General features: G+C 40.7%; 1 pseudogene; it reads right to left on the bottom strand.

The window, feature by feature from the left end:
- Positions 1-266: 266 nt before the first annotated feature.
- On the bottom strand, positions 267-1,986 carry LOC105704802 (elongation factor 1-alpha 1-like; annotated as a pseudogene).
- Positions 1,987-15,879: the final 13,893 nt, after the last annotated feature.

The following is a 15,879-nucleotide window of genomic DNA, read 5'->3' as shown; positions in this document are numbered from 1 at the left end:
AGCTGTTAATAATCAATTCCTAGATCCATTAATTCATTAGAAATTGCTAAATGGTAATGGTGATATTCTAATTCTACCACTCTTTTTTCATTTTTAGCTGTAGTACTTCCATAAGGAGAAGAGAAACTTCTCTTCTGTTACTTGGTTACCCAGTGCAATTGTTCATGTAGAAAAGGCAGAACAAATGCTCTTTTTTTTTTTTTTTTTTTTTAATTTACCAGTATTCTTTAAAAAAGGATTCACTAGCCACCTTCAAGGCTGGCCAATTATTTCTTTTTTTTTTTTTTTCTCATTAAACTTTTTTAATGGGTCTCAAAATTCTGTGACAAATTTTTGGTCAAGTTGTTTCCATTAAAAAGTACTGATTTTAAAAACTAATAACTTAAAACTGCCACACACAAAAAAAGAAAACCAAAGTGGTCCACAAAACATTCTCCTTTCCTTCTGAAGGTTTTACGATGCATTGTTATCATTAACCAGTCTTTTACTACTAAACTTAAATGGCAAATTGAAACAAACAGTTCTGAGACCGTTCTTCCTCCACCACTGATTAAGACTGAGGTGGCAGGTATTAGGGATAATATTCATTTAGCCTTCTGAGCTTTCTGGGCAGACTTTGTGACCTTGCCAGCTCCAGCAGCCTTCTAGTCCACTGCTTTGATGACACCCACAGCAACTGTCTGTCTCATATCACAAAGAGCAAAGCGACCAAGAGGTGGATAGTCTGAGAAACTCTCAACACACATGGGCTTGCCAGGAACCATATCAATGATGGCAGCATCACCAGACTTCAAGAATTTAGGGCCATCTTCCAGCTTTTTACCAGAATGGCGATCAATCTTTTCCTTCAGCTCAGCAAACTTGCATGCAATGTGAGCCGTGTGGCAATCCAGTACAGGGGCATAGCCAGCACTGATTTGGCCTGGATGGTTCAGGATAATCACCTGAGCAGTGAAGCCAGCTGCTTCCATTGGTGGGTCATTCTTGCTGTCACCAGCAACGTTGCCACGATGAACATCCTTGACAGACACATTCTTGACATTGAAGCCCACATTGTCCCCAGGAAGAGCTTCACTCAAAGCTTCATGATGCATTTCAACAGATTTCACTTCAGTTGTAACATTGACTGGAGCAAAGGTGACCACCATACCAGGTTCGAGAACACCAGTCTCCACTCGGCCAACAGGAACAGTACCAATACCACCAATTTTATAGACATCCTGGAGAGGCAGGCGCAAGGGCTTGTCAGTTGGACGAGTTGGTGGTAGGATGCAGTCCAGAGCCTCAAGCAGCATGGTCCCACTGGCATTGCCATCCTTACAGGTGACTTTCCAACCCTTGAACCAAGGCATGTTAGCACTTGGCTCCAGCATGTTGTCACCATTCCAACCAGAAATTGGCACAAATGCTACTGTGTCAGGGTTGTAGCCAATTTTCTTAATGTAAGTGCTGACCTCCTTAACGATTTCCTCATATCTCTTCTGGCTGTATGGTGGCTCAGTGGAATCCATTTTGTTAACACCGACAATTAGTTGTTTCACACCTAGTGTGTAAGCCAGGAGGGCATGCTCTCGGGTCTGCCCGTTCTTGGAGATACCAGCTTCAAATTCACCAACACCGGCAGCGACAATCAGGACAGCACAGTCAGCCTGAGATGTCCCTGTAATCATGTTTTTGATGAAGTCTCTGTGTCCTGGGGCATCAATGATAGTCACGTAGACTTGCTGGTCTCAAATTTCCATAAGGAGATATCAATGGTGATACCACGTTCACGCTCGGCTTTCAGTTTATCCAAGACCCAGGCATACTTGAAGGAGCCTTTCCCATCTCAGCAGCCTCCTTTTCAAATTTTTCAATAGTTCTTTTGTCGATGCCACCACATTTGTAGATTAGATGGCCAGTAGTGGTGGACTTGCCCAAATCTACGTGTCCAATGACGACAATGTTGATATGAGTCTTTTCCTTTCCCATTTTGGCTTTTAGGGGTAGTTTTCACGACACCTATGTTCTGGCGGCAAACCCATTGAGAAAAAGGGCCAATTATTTCTTTTAGAATCATCATGAACTCATGATTTAAACATATTTGATGCATTTTAATTTATTGTAATTATGGTCATTGATTTTCAGATTACCTCATCTTTGGCCAGTGGGAATCTAAGTTGGCTCTTTAGTCCTTTGATAGGATTCTGGTAGTTTTTGATAACGTTCTTGCTATCTAGTATGATAAGGTATTCCAGGCACATCTTGTACACTTCCTGTTCTGAATGTATAACCAACCATTTATGCAAAGAACTCTTGTTCTTTTAGTGAGAAATGGCATTTCTGGAGCTCACTCTGGGCCCTGGGGGTGCTCTATGCTAACTAGGTGGCTGTTGGTGCTAGGCCTTTTTGGAAGACAGAGCTAGGAAATACATTTTTTTCTTAAGACAACATACAACATCAGTTCATATTGATATTTCCAATTCAAATTCAGAATTGCAGGGATTTTGCCTAACGTCTTTAATACTAATATCTCCTTTCTCTCAAAGTTGAGAGTCTTGCTTTATAAAAACACTGGGAATTAGAGATTATTACATAATTATGCATTTGTTCCATCATAAAACATACATGCACACACATCTCAGAAAAACTACCAACATTTTCACCAACAATATGATTTCTGAAAAGAGTGTATGTGGTTTTTGTTTATGTAGTTATTGTCCCTATGGTATGTAGGGACTTGCAGTCAAGTTGAAGTTTTAAGGCTCATGGAGTAATTCCCCTCGGCATGGCTATGCAAACTATAGCCACATTTAGGCTAATTTATTTCATTGTATTTTCTGGAATTATTTTTTTAAATATAATTTTTGATAATTACAAAAAATATTTACATGGTTCCAAAGTCAAATCTACCAAAGTATATTTAAAGTAGTGTGGCTTTTATTCAAATCTCCTCCATTATTTCCTTCCATCTCTTAAAAATAATCATTTAAGTTAAAATTTTATTATTTATTCTTCGATTGTTTTTTAAACGCATTGAACACATACATTTCCTTTTTTCAGATATATATATATATATATACACACACAAATATATATAGACAATTTTCTCTACTTTGTTTATTTCACTTATTATATCTTGGAAATCATTCCAAAGTGGTACATAGAGACATTTCTTATTCCTTTTTCTAGTGTGTGTATATGATGGGACTCAACCAGTCCCTTAATGGTGAGCATTGGAATTATTTCACCTTTGTTGGCAGAAAATAATATTAGTTGTGTATCTTTTTTTTTCAACAATATATATTTGGATTAGATTCCTGAGAATTAAATTGTTGGATTCAGAGTAGCTTGTTGTTGTTTTTAAAACAATCTCAAATTTAAACTATAGTACAAATAGCACATTTTTTTCTACACCATAATGTCCCATCACCAGTGGATACGTTAGTGTGTATTTCCCATAAATAATGACATTTGCACATGTAACTGCAATACAGCTATCAAAATCAGTAAATCAATGTTGGTACAATTCTACCTTTTGGTCTTTGGACCCCATTCAACCTTTACCAATAATGTCCTTTAAAGCAAAAGGATCTATTTTAGATTCATGCATTGCATGTTTGTTTGATTAAGACATCTCTAGTCTCTATCATTTTGAAACTCTCTTTCCTTGCCTTTCATGACGTTGATATGTTTGATGATTACAAGTCAGTTATTTATTGCATGTTGCTCAGTTTGGGTTCATAGTGGTTTTTTTAAAGTTGCATAGGATTAATGTTGATCATGTTCTACTTAAATCAGTCTCAGGACCTTGGCTGAAGGGGTGGAACTGGAATAAGGGAGAGAACTATCTCCACAAGAGAGGGGCCCATCCCCTTTGGAAATGTGTTTATCTTGCTGTACACAAAGGATCTGGGTCTTTTTCATGTAGAGTGTGGGGTATGGGAAAGGAAGCTGATTCCCCAGGAAGCTCTGTCAGATAAGAAATCTGTGACTCTGTAAACTCATCTACTTCTGTGCTTTTGTATTGTTCCTTCTTAGCCTCCTATTTTCAGTACAATTATTTGAGGGGGGAAAAAAATCCCAGCTTTGCTTCAGCTGAAGTAAGGAGAAAGAGATTGGTTAAGAGAGCCAGTTAAGAGAGGGCTGCCCAAGGCCAGATAGGGTGAGTCCACAGCAAGCACTGGATGGGTAGCTACTAAGCAGACAGAATTGAGAGCTCCTCTTCCTCTGCCATATGCTTGTACCTCTATTATAGGACCTACACTATTGAAACTGTTAATGTTTCTCTTCTCCAAGGAATTGAGGACGCCTCCTGAATGAGAGCTGCAAACGTTTATCAGAGTCAAGCAAAAGGAATGGCAAGGCATATGCTGAATAACATCACATTGATATGGCTCTTAGCTGCCTAACCCATTAGAAGCCATAATTAGGAAAGCTTGAAACAGACTACAGGGATCTTCTCCAGAAAGCAGCTAGGTAAGGGCACACATTAATATGGAAGGAGAAGGGTGGGAGTATCTGTAAGAAGGACTTGGTGAGGGGTGTTTCTACTTGATGCTTTTTTTTTTTTGAGATAGGGTCTCACTCTGTCACCTAGGCTGGAGTGCAGTACTATGATCATGGCTCAATGAAGCCTTCACCTCTCAGGCTTAAGTGATCCTCCCACCTCAGACCCTCATGCAGCTGGGACTACAGGCATGTGCCACCACACCAAGCTAATTTTTAAATTTTTTGTAGAGATGGAGTCTCCCAATGTTGTCCAGGCTGGTCTCAAACTCCTGGACTCAAGTGATTCTCCTGCTCTGGCCTCCCAAAGTGCTGAGATTAGAGGCATGAGCTACTGCGCCTGATGCTTTTTTTTTTTTTTTTTTTTTTTTTGAGACAGAGTTTCACTCTTGTTGCCCAGGCTGGAGTGCAATGGTGCAATCTCTGCTCACTGCAACCTCTGCCTCCTGGATTCAAGCCATTCTCCTGCCTTAGCCTCCCAAGTAGCTGGGATTACAGGCATGCGCCATCACACCAGGCTAATTTTTGTATTTTTAGTAGAGACGGGGTTTCTCTATGTTGGTCAGACTGGTCTTGAACTCCTGACCTCAAGTGATCCACCTGACTCAGCCTCCCAAAGTACTGGAATTACAGATGTGAGCCACTGTGCCCGGCTGTTTTTTGTTTTAAAGATCTCTCAGTCAGAGTACTTTTATTTAAACTGAACTTGAAGAGAGAAGGAAAAGGGAAAGCAGGAAGTTAAAGTTTTGTGATTGATTTCCTTTTCAAGTACAGAATGCAGGAACCATCAGAGGGGCCTAGTTAGTCAGTACTTCCAGGAGCCCCTGCAGCCCAAATCTAGCCAGACTTAACCCTGGGACTATAACCGGAGCCTACCTGAGAGGCTGACAGTTTGGTGAGGCAGGGAGCAATTTACTTTAGCTGCATTGGTTTTCTTTTCTTGGGGAGGCGGGGCAGGGTGGGGGATGGGAGTCGGTAGAGGGAGGTGTGGAGGAGTAAAACCACACATCCTTAGTTTAATCAAGGTGTTTGTACTACTAAAGATAGAGCAGACATGATTTCCCCTAAGGAGGAATGGTGGTAGTTTGGGGGATGCTGTCTGTTTGTTTGAATTGGGCCAGAACCCTCAAATAGACTGACTCCTTCTGTTACTTGGCAGGAACTCCAATCCACTCATCAAGGAAAAATCAAGGTGTACCTTCAAACAACAGCTTTGAGATAATCTCAAAGATTTTAAAGTCAATATTTGCTTATAGAACCCTGTGTACATTCCAGACACTTCATACTTGGGCCTTTTAAAATACCTTCTTTCCAGTAGGGTCTAGGTTGGAGATCACCACTGGCCAGACGGTCTCCCTTTTCCCATCCTCCATCCTGTTTTTTGGATTAAGCATTATTATATTTAACCCTCTAATGATTGGTATCAGGCTATAGTTGGAGCTCTCTTGATGAGAGAGTGTCTTGGCATGATTTTGTTTATTTGCTTATTATTTTATGAACTGGAGAGAAACAGCACAATTAGACAGTGGAACTTCTAGATAAAAAAGATTTCTTTAAAACACTTGAAATTTAAAAGCCCTTTTTGCCTTGTAATGAGTTCTTTGAAAGATAATCTGTTTGGGGCCCTGTGGGGTTTCCTAAGAAACAGGCAGCTTTGAGGGGAAATGCTCTCTCTCCCCTGGTCCCACGAGTGCACATTTCTCAGCCTGCACTCTAGCTGGACTGCTCTGCTTCCTAATGCAGTAATCAGATATTTTGGTGGAGGAAATTTTAAAGCCTGATCATGCTGTAGTGAGGAAGGTGGGATTTCTTTCATTGCCTGCAACTCAAGGGCATATTTTCCTCAAAAACCATGTATTACATTTTGGCTTCTCACAAGATGCCCAGCCCATTGCTATGAAAGGGCCCCCAGTCTCTGCCCTTGGGGAGGTTACTATCCAGAGCAGAGGAGAGGCAGCCAGCCTAATAATTTACACGTGTGGTAATTGCAGTAAACTTTTACTAGTGTTGTCGGTACATTCAACACATTTATTACATTTATTGAGCTCAGTGACTGGGAACACAAGGACAAATACCAACATGTATCCAATCTATGCCATATGCTTTCATGATCATACCATTACTTTTTTATTTTGGTCTCACCAAGCGAGAAAAAAACAAAACAAAACAACAACAACAACAAGAAAAAACACTGCCAATTGTAACATAAATGCACCCTGATTTCAGAGACACTTAAAGTGGAAATTCTGTATCTTAGAATGAATGAGATACAGCAACCCCTTGCAGATTCACCCTGGAAGACTGGTAGGGAAGCAATCACAAAGCAAGGTAAGAAGCACAGTTACAGAGGTTTGAACAAAGTTAGGAGCTGGTCCAGAGCCAGGAACACCCGATGCTTCCTAAGAAGGAAGGTGGTAGCCTTCACAAAGGAGGAGACATTTGGACAAGGCCTTAAAGAATGAATAAAGGGAAGGAAAGGGTGGGAGGGAAGACAGCCAAAGATTGGTTAATGGATACAAAAATACAGCTAGATAGGAGGAATAAATCCTAGTGTTCTGTAGCAATATAGGGTGAGTATAATTAACGACAATTTATTGTATATTTTTAAGTAGCTAGAAGAGCAAATTTTGAATGTTCTCAACACAAAGAAGTGATAAATGTTTGAGATGATGGATATGCTAATTACCCTGATTCAGTCATTACACATTGCACCCCATAAATACATACAACTATTATGTATCAGTAATAATAAAAGCAAAAAAAAAAAAAAATAGATTAGTGATGCCTAGGATTGGGGAGGGGGAAAGGGAACAGAGAGTGACAAAAACATTTTGGACTTAGACTATAGTGATGGTTGTACAACACTGTGAGTATACCGAAGCCACTGAATTGGACACTTAATGGGTGATTTTTATGGTATGGGATTTATATTTCAATAAAAATCTTCTTTGCAAAATTGAAATTAAATAAAAACAATGAATAAGGATTTGCAGGTGGAGAAGAGAGGGCATTCCAGGCTGAGGAAATTAGATGTGCAAAGGCAAAGAGAAATAATGATCTTATTCAGGACTTCAGCTATATCTCTCAGTTTAATGTTCACAACAATATAAGTGAGGTTGTATTATTACTTCTCTTTTGTAGATAAGGAAACAGGCACAGGTTTAGTAATTTGCCCAAGGTCTCTCGCTGGTAAGCAAGAAATATGACCTACTGTTATGATTTCAGTACAGTCATTTGGGCCATTGTACTAAAGCTGTGCTATTTGATATGGCAGCTTGAAATGTGGCTAGTACAAATTAAGGCATGCACTAAGAAAAAAAATACACACCATAAAGACTTAGTACCTAAAAAGAGGATGTAAAATATCTCACTAATTTTTTAAAAAGTTAATTACATGTTAAAATGACAATATTTTTGATATATTTGGTTAACATGTACATATTTTTAAATCGTTTTATTTATTTATTTTTTGAGACAATGTTTCACTCTTGTTGCCCAGGCTGGAGCACAATGGTGTGATCTCGGCACACTGCAACCTCTGCCTCCTGGGTTCGAGCGATTCTCCTGCCTCAGCCTCCTGAGTAGCTGAGATTCAGGCACCCGCCACCATGCCCGGCTAATTTTTCGTAGAGACATGGTTTCACCATGTCCACCTGGCAGCTCTTAAACTCATGACCTCAGATGATCCACCCACCTCAGCCTCCCAAAGTGCTGGTATTACAGGTGTGAGCCACTGCACCCGGCCACATGTATATTATTAAAGTTAATTTCTTGCTATTCTTTACAGTGTTTTCTGGGAAAAGAGTTAATTCCAACTGTTTCTTTCCATTTTTTTGTAATTGAGTTACCAGAAAGATGTTAAATTACATACATGGTTTAAGTTATATTTCTGTTGTGTTGTTCTGCCATGAATTGGCATGGTGAGGGTAAAAGATATGTGAGGGAAAGGAAAGTATTTGTGCCCACGTTCTCTGCACTCTGCCACTGGCATCTCTATGTGCTCACCTCACATGTGGGTGCCTCACTGTCACCTGGCTCTGAGGTTAAGTAGCTTGCCCCAGGCTCCATGGCCGCAAGTGGCAGAGCTGGCTGTTGAATGCAGGCAGCCCAGCTCCAGAGCCTACCTTTGAGTTCCAGAAATGTGAGTGATTTTAGGTAGTGACATTAAGCACAAGGAAAGTGGGGTCAGCTGGTGAATGTGTTACCCCTTTGAGGAAGTATGCATGTACACATTTCCAGAGCCTCTGAGGAGTGAGTGAAATGCTGGGAATTTCTGGCATTAGTGATGAAGGCTCCAGGAAATACCTTCCATCCTAAAACAGTCTCTTGTGAGATCTGAGTTGCTTGCACATTGCGTTCCAGGGCCACCAAGTTTTGGCCTGTAGTAGTAAAATTCTGCCTGAAGCTAAGTCCCAAGCAAGGATCCCAGCCCCTTTGTACCCAAAACCTGCCTGCCTGTTACAACATCATTGTTCTAACATCTGCCTCACTCTCCATCCAGCCACACACATCCTGGCTTTCATTCTACCCCATGCACTTTTATGCATCCAAGCCTATGCTCTATGCACCCACTCAGCTCGTTTGATATTTCTTGTCTTGCCTACATGGTCAACTCATCCTTGTAGACCCAGCTCACACATCACCCTCTCTATAGCCTTCCCTAACTCCTTTGAGACAAAATCTATCACTCCCTCCTCTGTTCCACATCGTAGTTCCAGTTAACTATTTGTCTATGTCTCTGTGTCTCCAGCTTGATAATGTGCTCCACCTGGGAAGTGGCAGCATCCTCCTTTTCCTTGCCCGTTCTAGCAGTGTCTAGTAAGTGTCTGCACACATCAGATGCTCAGCACCTGCTCTGGAACTGAATTAGATGGAATCACATTTAGACAACTAAAGGAGAATGATGACAGCTCACTCACAATCGAATTCCCCTTTGCAAATCCTCAGGGAGACTAATTGCTCCTGCTCTTTGCCTGTCTGTTAAAATGCAGGATTAAAAAGAGAAACAGGTAGCAGGTTTTTTGTTTTGCTTTGTTTTGTTGGTTGTTTTTTTTTTAACTTCTGAAATGACTATTACAGAAGAAAATCGTGCAAGAGGGAAACCTTGATAACTCACCAGCATGACTCAGCGATGGGGCACACTTCGGAGGAAAGGAAGATTGGTTTTGCTCATAGGCTCTTTATCTGTGAAACTCAATCACTCTCCCTCACTGGTGTTTCATGCTCTGATGTCTTATGGTTTGAGGCACGATCAGGGGCCTATTTCTGTGACACCTGAAGGCTTTACACTTGCTTTCCTCATTCGATTCATTTGCTTCTCACAGCAGCCTCATAGACTGCAGTGAATTTTTTCAATATTTTCATTGGTCTTACAGTTTTGTCTTAGAGATTTGCAACTTGTGACAACTTCTCCCACCTTCACATGGTTTGATGATTTCCTTTCACGCCTACTACTAATGGTTACAGTGCTCTGGATCACACCTCATGAATCATCGGTGTCTGTCCTCCCCTACCACAGCCAAGGTGCGGACAGCAACAACTAGGTGCCAGCAGTATTTTGAAGATGGCAGTATGGCCTGAAGGGTATGCCACAGGCCCTGAAAAGGAACCCTGAGTTGGACCCAAGAGCCAGTCCACCAGAGGTCAGATGCACCAGAGGTCAGGATCTCCCTTGCTTCACAGGGCTACCCTGACCACTCTGCTCCCACTCCCACTCTCTCACTAAAGGATGCATGTCTGGTATGTGTGGATGAGTTATCCTCCCACAACTGAACCTGCCCACCCAAACAAAAGTGACTCATATTCTAAAAAGCAAAAATTTGACCTCACAAACACACTGTTATTCCATCCTAGGAGCCTACCCCATTCTCTGAAATATTATTTTGCAAAAAACTTTCAATTAATTTTCTACAATGTTCAGCAAAGATCCAGCACTTTGAAGCCAAATGACTCAACAGGAAGAGCTTTCAGTTTTCTTCCTGATTGCAAGTTTGTAGCCTAAATCTTTGAGTAGGTAGAATTTAGAGAAGCTTCCTCCTGCTTCAGAGAAGTCTTCCTTCTGCTCAGGATAAACAGGATTTTGCCTATACAGTCAATGTATGAAGAGCTGTGTAGTAGAATGATCTGCCAATATTTAGCTTCTATTATAGTGTTTTCTTCATTCTTCTTTCTCCATCTCCCCCTCCAGTTTCTCTTCTCTACTGAAAAAAGGTGTCAGAAAGTCTGGGAGTACAGACTGTCCTAAAGTACTACAGGTAGCTCCCTCCTCCTGAGGGCAATAGAGTGCCCTAGAGACCATCCGGGTGACCAGTATGAACTGGGTGGATAGCCGTATTTGCTAGAAGTGACAAATAATGAGGACTTTTTATGTTTCAAAGACGGAATAGCAAAATTTGCCAGACCTGCAATGTAATAGTCCCAGGGGATGAAGAGTATACAGAAGTTTTGTGTCTGTAGGGCTGGACAGCCTGATACAATCTGATGCAGCCCCTTTGGATGACTGGATCTTTGCAGAAAGGTCACATAAGGCACTGAAAGTTAGCACTAAGAGCTAACTTTCTGCAGTTCTGGGAACTTAAGCAAGGGGCCGTCTTGGCAAGCTGAACACAAGGTTGATCGTTTTCTTGCAGAGACCTTGCTATGGTTTGAATGTGTTCCCTACAAAATTCATGTGTTGAAGCTTAATCCCCATGTAATGGTATTGAGAGGTGGGTCCTTTTGGGAAGTGATTAAGTCAGGAGAGCTCTGCCCTCATGAATGGATTACTGCCTTGTAAAAGAGTGGGAGGAATTAGCTGAGACCCATGGTGCTCTTCAACTCTTCTGCCATGGGAAGACAGTGCTCCTCCCCTTCAGAGGATAAAGCAAGAAGGTGCCATCTTAGAACCAGACACTGAACCTGCCAGTGCCTTGACCTTAGACTCCTAGCCTCCGGAATTATGAGAAATAAATTTCTGTTGGTAATAAACTAACCAGTCTCAGGCATTCTGTTATTGTAGCACAAACAGACTCAGATAGACCTTCAATAGCCTGTGCAAAGTCTTGGACTTACGTCATCTGAAAGCTCATGTGGGCACTTTCCACAGCCATGTGGCGGTGGTCAGCAACACTTCTCCCCATGGAGTGTGAAACTCAGGCTGACCCTTCTTTCTGAATTATGTAAACCTCTGGGATTTTGGATAAGTTATGGGAAGACAGAGGGTCCCAAGACAGAGATGTTAGACTTTCTGCTAATCCCACAATCTGATAAACCATGGGAACTTAGACTACTTATTTTGTGTAAAGAAACTAAATGTGACAGTATTTGCCCCCTGGGTTTGTGGAGCAGTCCTGTTGATTACACTCAGGGTACATGTATACACAAGCAATTTGAAAACAGGAGGTTTCACCACCAGCCCAAAGTTGAAAGCTGGTGAAGGGGCTGATTCCCAGCCTCTATCTTGATGGTTCTGGGATTCACTGAGTCAAAAACATGCAGCAGAAGCCACTTGATAGATATTTTATGTTTATAATAAGAAGTGGAAATGATCACTCTTGGGGGAAATGATGCTAAAACAAAACAAAATAATAGCCTGAGCTTTGAGACAAGGTTTGCCCTCAGTCATTCTGCATGTAAATAAATATTTCCCTGGTACCTACTCCCTGTCATGCACTGTGCTAAGTACTAGGGAATACAATGAAAAACAAAGCAGACATAGCCCTTGCTCTCTAGTATTGAGGTAAAGAAATACATTAGTCAAATAACTGCTCAAATAAATAACTAACTGCAGCTAGCATTGAGGACTAATTATTATCTATTTTCAGTCCAATTAATTTCCAGCTAAGAAACAAGACAGATGAGTCTCTATGTAAAAAGCTCAAGATAGAAAAGAGTTAAACCCTACATGGGGCCCTGTTAAGGCTGTCCCAGGGGGAAAAGAGGAATCCATTCATCAGTCCTGGGGCAATGGGTTGGTTCTTCCTCTACTGTCATTTCAGAGAACGAGCGCTCCCTCTGGCATCCTGGCTGGCCCGGAAGGTCACTGCAGGCTCAGGATGCCACAAATACAGAATTGTTCACTCTCTTTGGCTGGGGAACTGGGCTGGGGACCAATCTGGCCCACAGACACAGGTTTTCCCACTTTATTTCAAGGGCAGCCAATTTCAGAGCCTTAAAAACGGGCTTATGGCAACACTGAGAGTGATGGTGAGGGGAGCCAAAGTCAATGCCATCAACAGGCCATGTTGCCTTCAGAAAATTTCCCAATCTTTGAAATAACTAGAGTGATTGCCAGAGTAACTCAGAGGGGAGGAGAGTTGGAGTGACTTTGGCTACTAAGGTTGTGTGTTGAAATAATAAAAGGAATTTCCCAGGGATCCCCAATCTAGTCTATTTTTTTTAACAGTGTGGTTTCAATTTCTTCCTATAATTCTTAGGCATACCTTGAAAGAATAATTTCCTTTTAATTAGCTAATCAATTCAATACAGATTAATTCTAGTTCACTCTTTTAATAGATGTAAGATCTTAGGTTACAATTAATCCATCTTTCCTTTAATCTAACTAACAAACATATTTAGTGCCTATTATATATTAGACTGTGCTACAATCGAAGATGGGTACCTAAGCCAGACAGAAGAGGAGAATAACAGAGAAGGGTGGCTTCCTATAGCAGAGACAAAGCTTTGGGGTCACCAAATCTCATGCCATTCATCTCTTCCTAAGTGCATGCACAAACTACATTTCCCAGACACCTTTGGGAGTCCTTTGGTTGGGGCCACATGACCAGATATCCAATAGGATAGAGCAGAAATGATGTATGCTACTCCCAGGCCTGGCCATAAAATTCACTGTGCAACTGTCCATGTTCTCACTTTCTTACCCTTCTGTTGTAACCTCTGAATCCAGATGGCAGCAATATAAGATGAAAACAATATGGATCTCTAAGTCACTGCTTAGAGGAAAGCCAGAGAAGGACTATGGGGCTTATTTGTTATAACCTAGACTTGCTTACCCTAATATGTATTCTGTAAAGGTGGGGACATTTAAGTTTAGTACTGAAGAAGAAATATCTAGGCTAAGTCAGGTAAGATGACCAGCTTTAATGATCTTATTCCAGCTACATGGGGGAAAAAAAAACTTATACCAAAAAATAGCCAGATTACCAAGCAAAATATCTTGATCAAATACCAAAGTCTTGAATGAACCCCAGTTTTCTGCTTGAGAAGAACTGGGTGTTATGCTTCCAGTCACCAAAGTAAAGACTGCAGAAGTCTCCTGAAAAAGTCTGATTCACACCTGAGACAGTTTTAACAAGAAAGAAGGAGGTAGTAAGTTTGTTGAAGGAATCACTTTCTCATAATAAAAATGGATTGTCCAATTCTCAACCCACTGAAATTCACAATTTGATGAAGTAGAATAGAGGAGACAGAGACAGAATGTCAAGTTTATTCAAGCCCTAGAACCTGCGATCCAGAATTTTTTCTTTCAGGAAGTCTCTTCTGCTCAAATGTTAAATGTGTCCCTGCTTAAACGTTGCTTCCTCAGAGAATCTTTCTGATAGCTTGATACAAAGCAGTCATCCAGTTACTCTCTTTTAAATCTCACTATTCTAATTCTCTGTGTAGTGCTTCCCACTCTCTGATATCTTTATGAATTTTGTTTGTTTGATTATCGGCCATCTCCCTTCACTAGACTAGGGGAAGGAATACCTTGTTCACCTCTCTCTCTAGCATGTTGCACAGTGGCTAGCACATAGTAGGAGCTCCATAAATGTTTGTTGAATAAATAAATGACAGGAGGTCAAACAAGACTAAAAAAGCAAACGTTTTGTTTTGAGACAGATAGGTAAATATACTGAATGGCCAAGTTGGGATATGTCTCAAATGAGAACTACAAGATGGCCATATTTGTCATTCTGCATCAAAGAAAAACCAATGTCAATTGGCATCAATATCTTGACTCTTTTAAAATTAAATTTTCTCAAGTGGTCACATGGGAGCAGGTCTATTTCTGGAGAATACGTTTTCTAAACTCAACAAAATCCCAGGGCATTAAGTAGTTTTGATATAATGGAATTTGTATACATTAGACTCCTTTATTTCAATTTGTCTCAAATCACTTGATGCCCTAGATGCAATTATTGCTTTAGAAGCTAAAGTAAGCAAATTCTTTTTTCAAAAGGAATATGAATTCTTGGACTTGGGCCTCCACTACCTGCCCTAACTTCTTTGGACACTGAGGTGTGGGCATTTTAGAACTGAGTTATCAGATTATAAGAGCATGTAGGGGGTCTGTTCAGTGACTTAATATTATCTTCAGAAAATCAACTAAAATTTGTTTAAATATCATGTCTGAAATAAATGCAAAGACTAAAGGGATGTGGTTGCAATCCTGAAACTAGAATCTATAGCCAGAAAATAGGTTATGAAGAAAATAGACAAAAATTGCCTGGATCTTGGCCCTAAAGGTCAAGTATTGCTGGTCACAAAACAAGGAGCAATTTGTCAGGGAAACTGAGGGACTCACATAATAGTTTTAGTAACAATTACTACAACTAACATTTATTTAGTGCTTACTATGTGCCAGGCACTCTGCCAAGTGCTTATCATACATCATCTCATTTAATTCCTTGGAATGTGTGCCGCTGGGGGCCATGTTAGTAATTTCTATCTACCTGTCTGGAAACTTAGGTTAATTACTGTGTTAGTCCATTCCCATTCTGCTATAAATAAATACCTGAAACTGGGTAATTTATAAAGAAAAAAATGTTTAATTGGCTCATGGTTCTACAGGCTGTACAGGAAGCATGATGCTGGCATCTGCTCGGCTTCTAGGGAAGCCTGAGGTAACTTTCAATCATGGCTGAAGGCAAAGGGGAAGCAGACCTGTCTTACTTGGTGGCAGAAAGGGCAAGAGAGAGAGAAGCAGGGAGATACTGCACACTTCTAAACAACCAGATCTTTTGAGAACTCACTCACTAGCATGAGAATAGTAGTAGGAGATGGTGCTAAATCATTCATGAAGGACCACCCCATAATCCAGTCACCTCCTACCAGGCCCCATTTCCAACACTGGGGATTACATTGAGACATGAGATTTGGTGGGGACAGATCCAAACCATATCAATTACCTTGCCTGAGTACAGACAGGTTTTCCTGACTCTAAAATTCAAGCTATTAATCACAATCTCTCCAGCTTTACCATTCAAACTTCCCATTGTGAATGTTTGAAAAATGCTTATACTTCCAGAGTGTCCAAAAAAAAGTGTGAAATAAGAAAATATATAGACATATCTTATTTGAGTCATTTTATAATAAAGAAGATCAAAATGTTCAATTCAGGAGATGGTATGTGATATAGTGGAAAAAGTAAAGCATGTTAAAGTCTCTGCGCCCTGCATCCTGCCATAACCA

The sequence above is a fragment of the Aotus nancymaae genome, unplaced genomic scaffold, assembly GCF_030222135.1.
Source record: "Aotus nancymaae isolate 86718 unplaced genomic scaffold, 86718_ANA_hifiasm-v0.15.2.pri h1tg000007l, whole genome shotgun sequence".
NCBI lineage: Eukaryota > Metazoa > Chordata > Mammalia > Primates > Aotidae > Aotus > Aotus nancymaae.
This window is presented reverse-complemented; position numbering and strand designations above follow the sequence as displayed.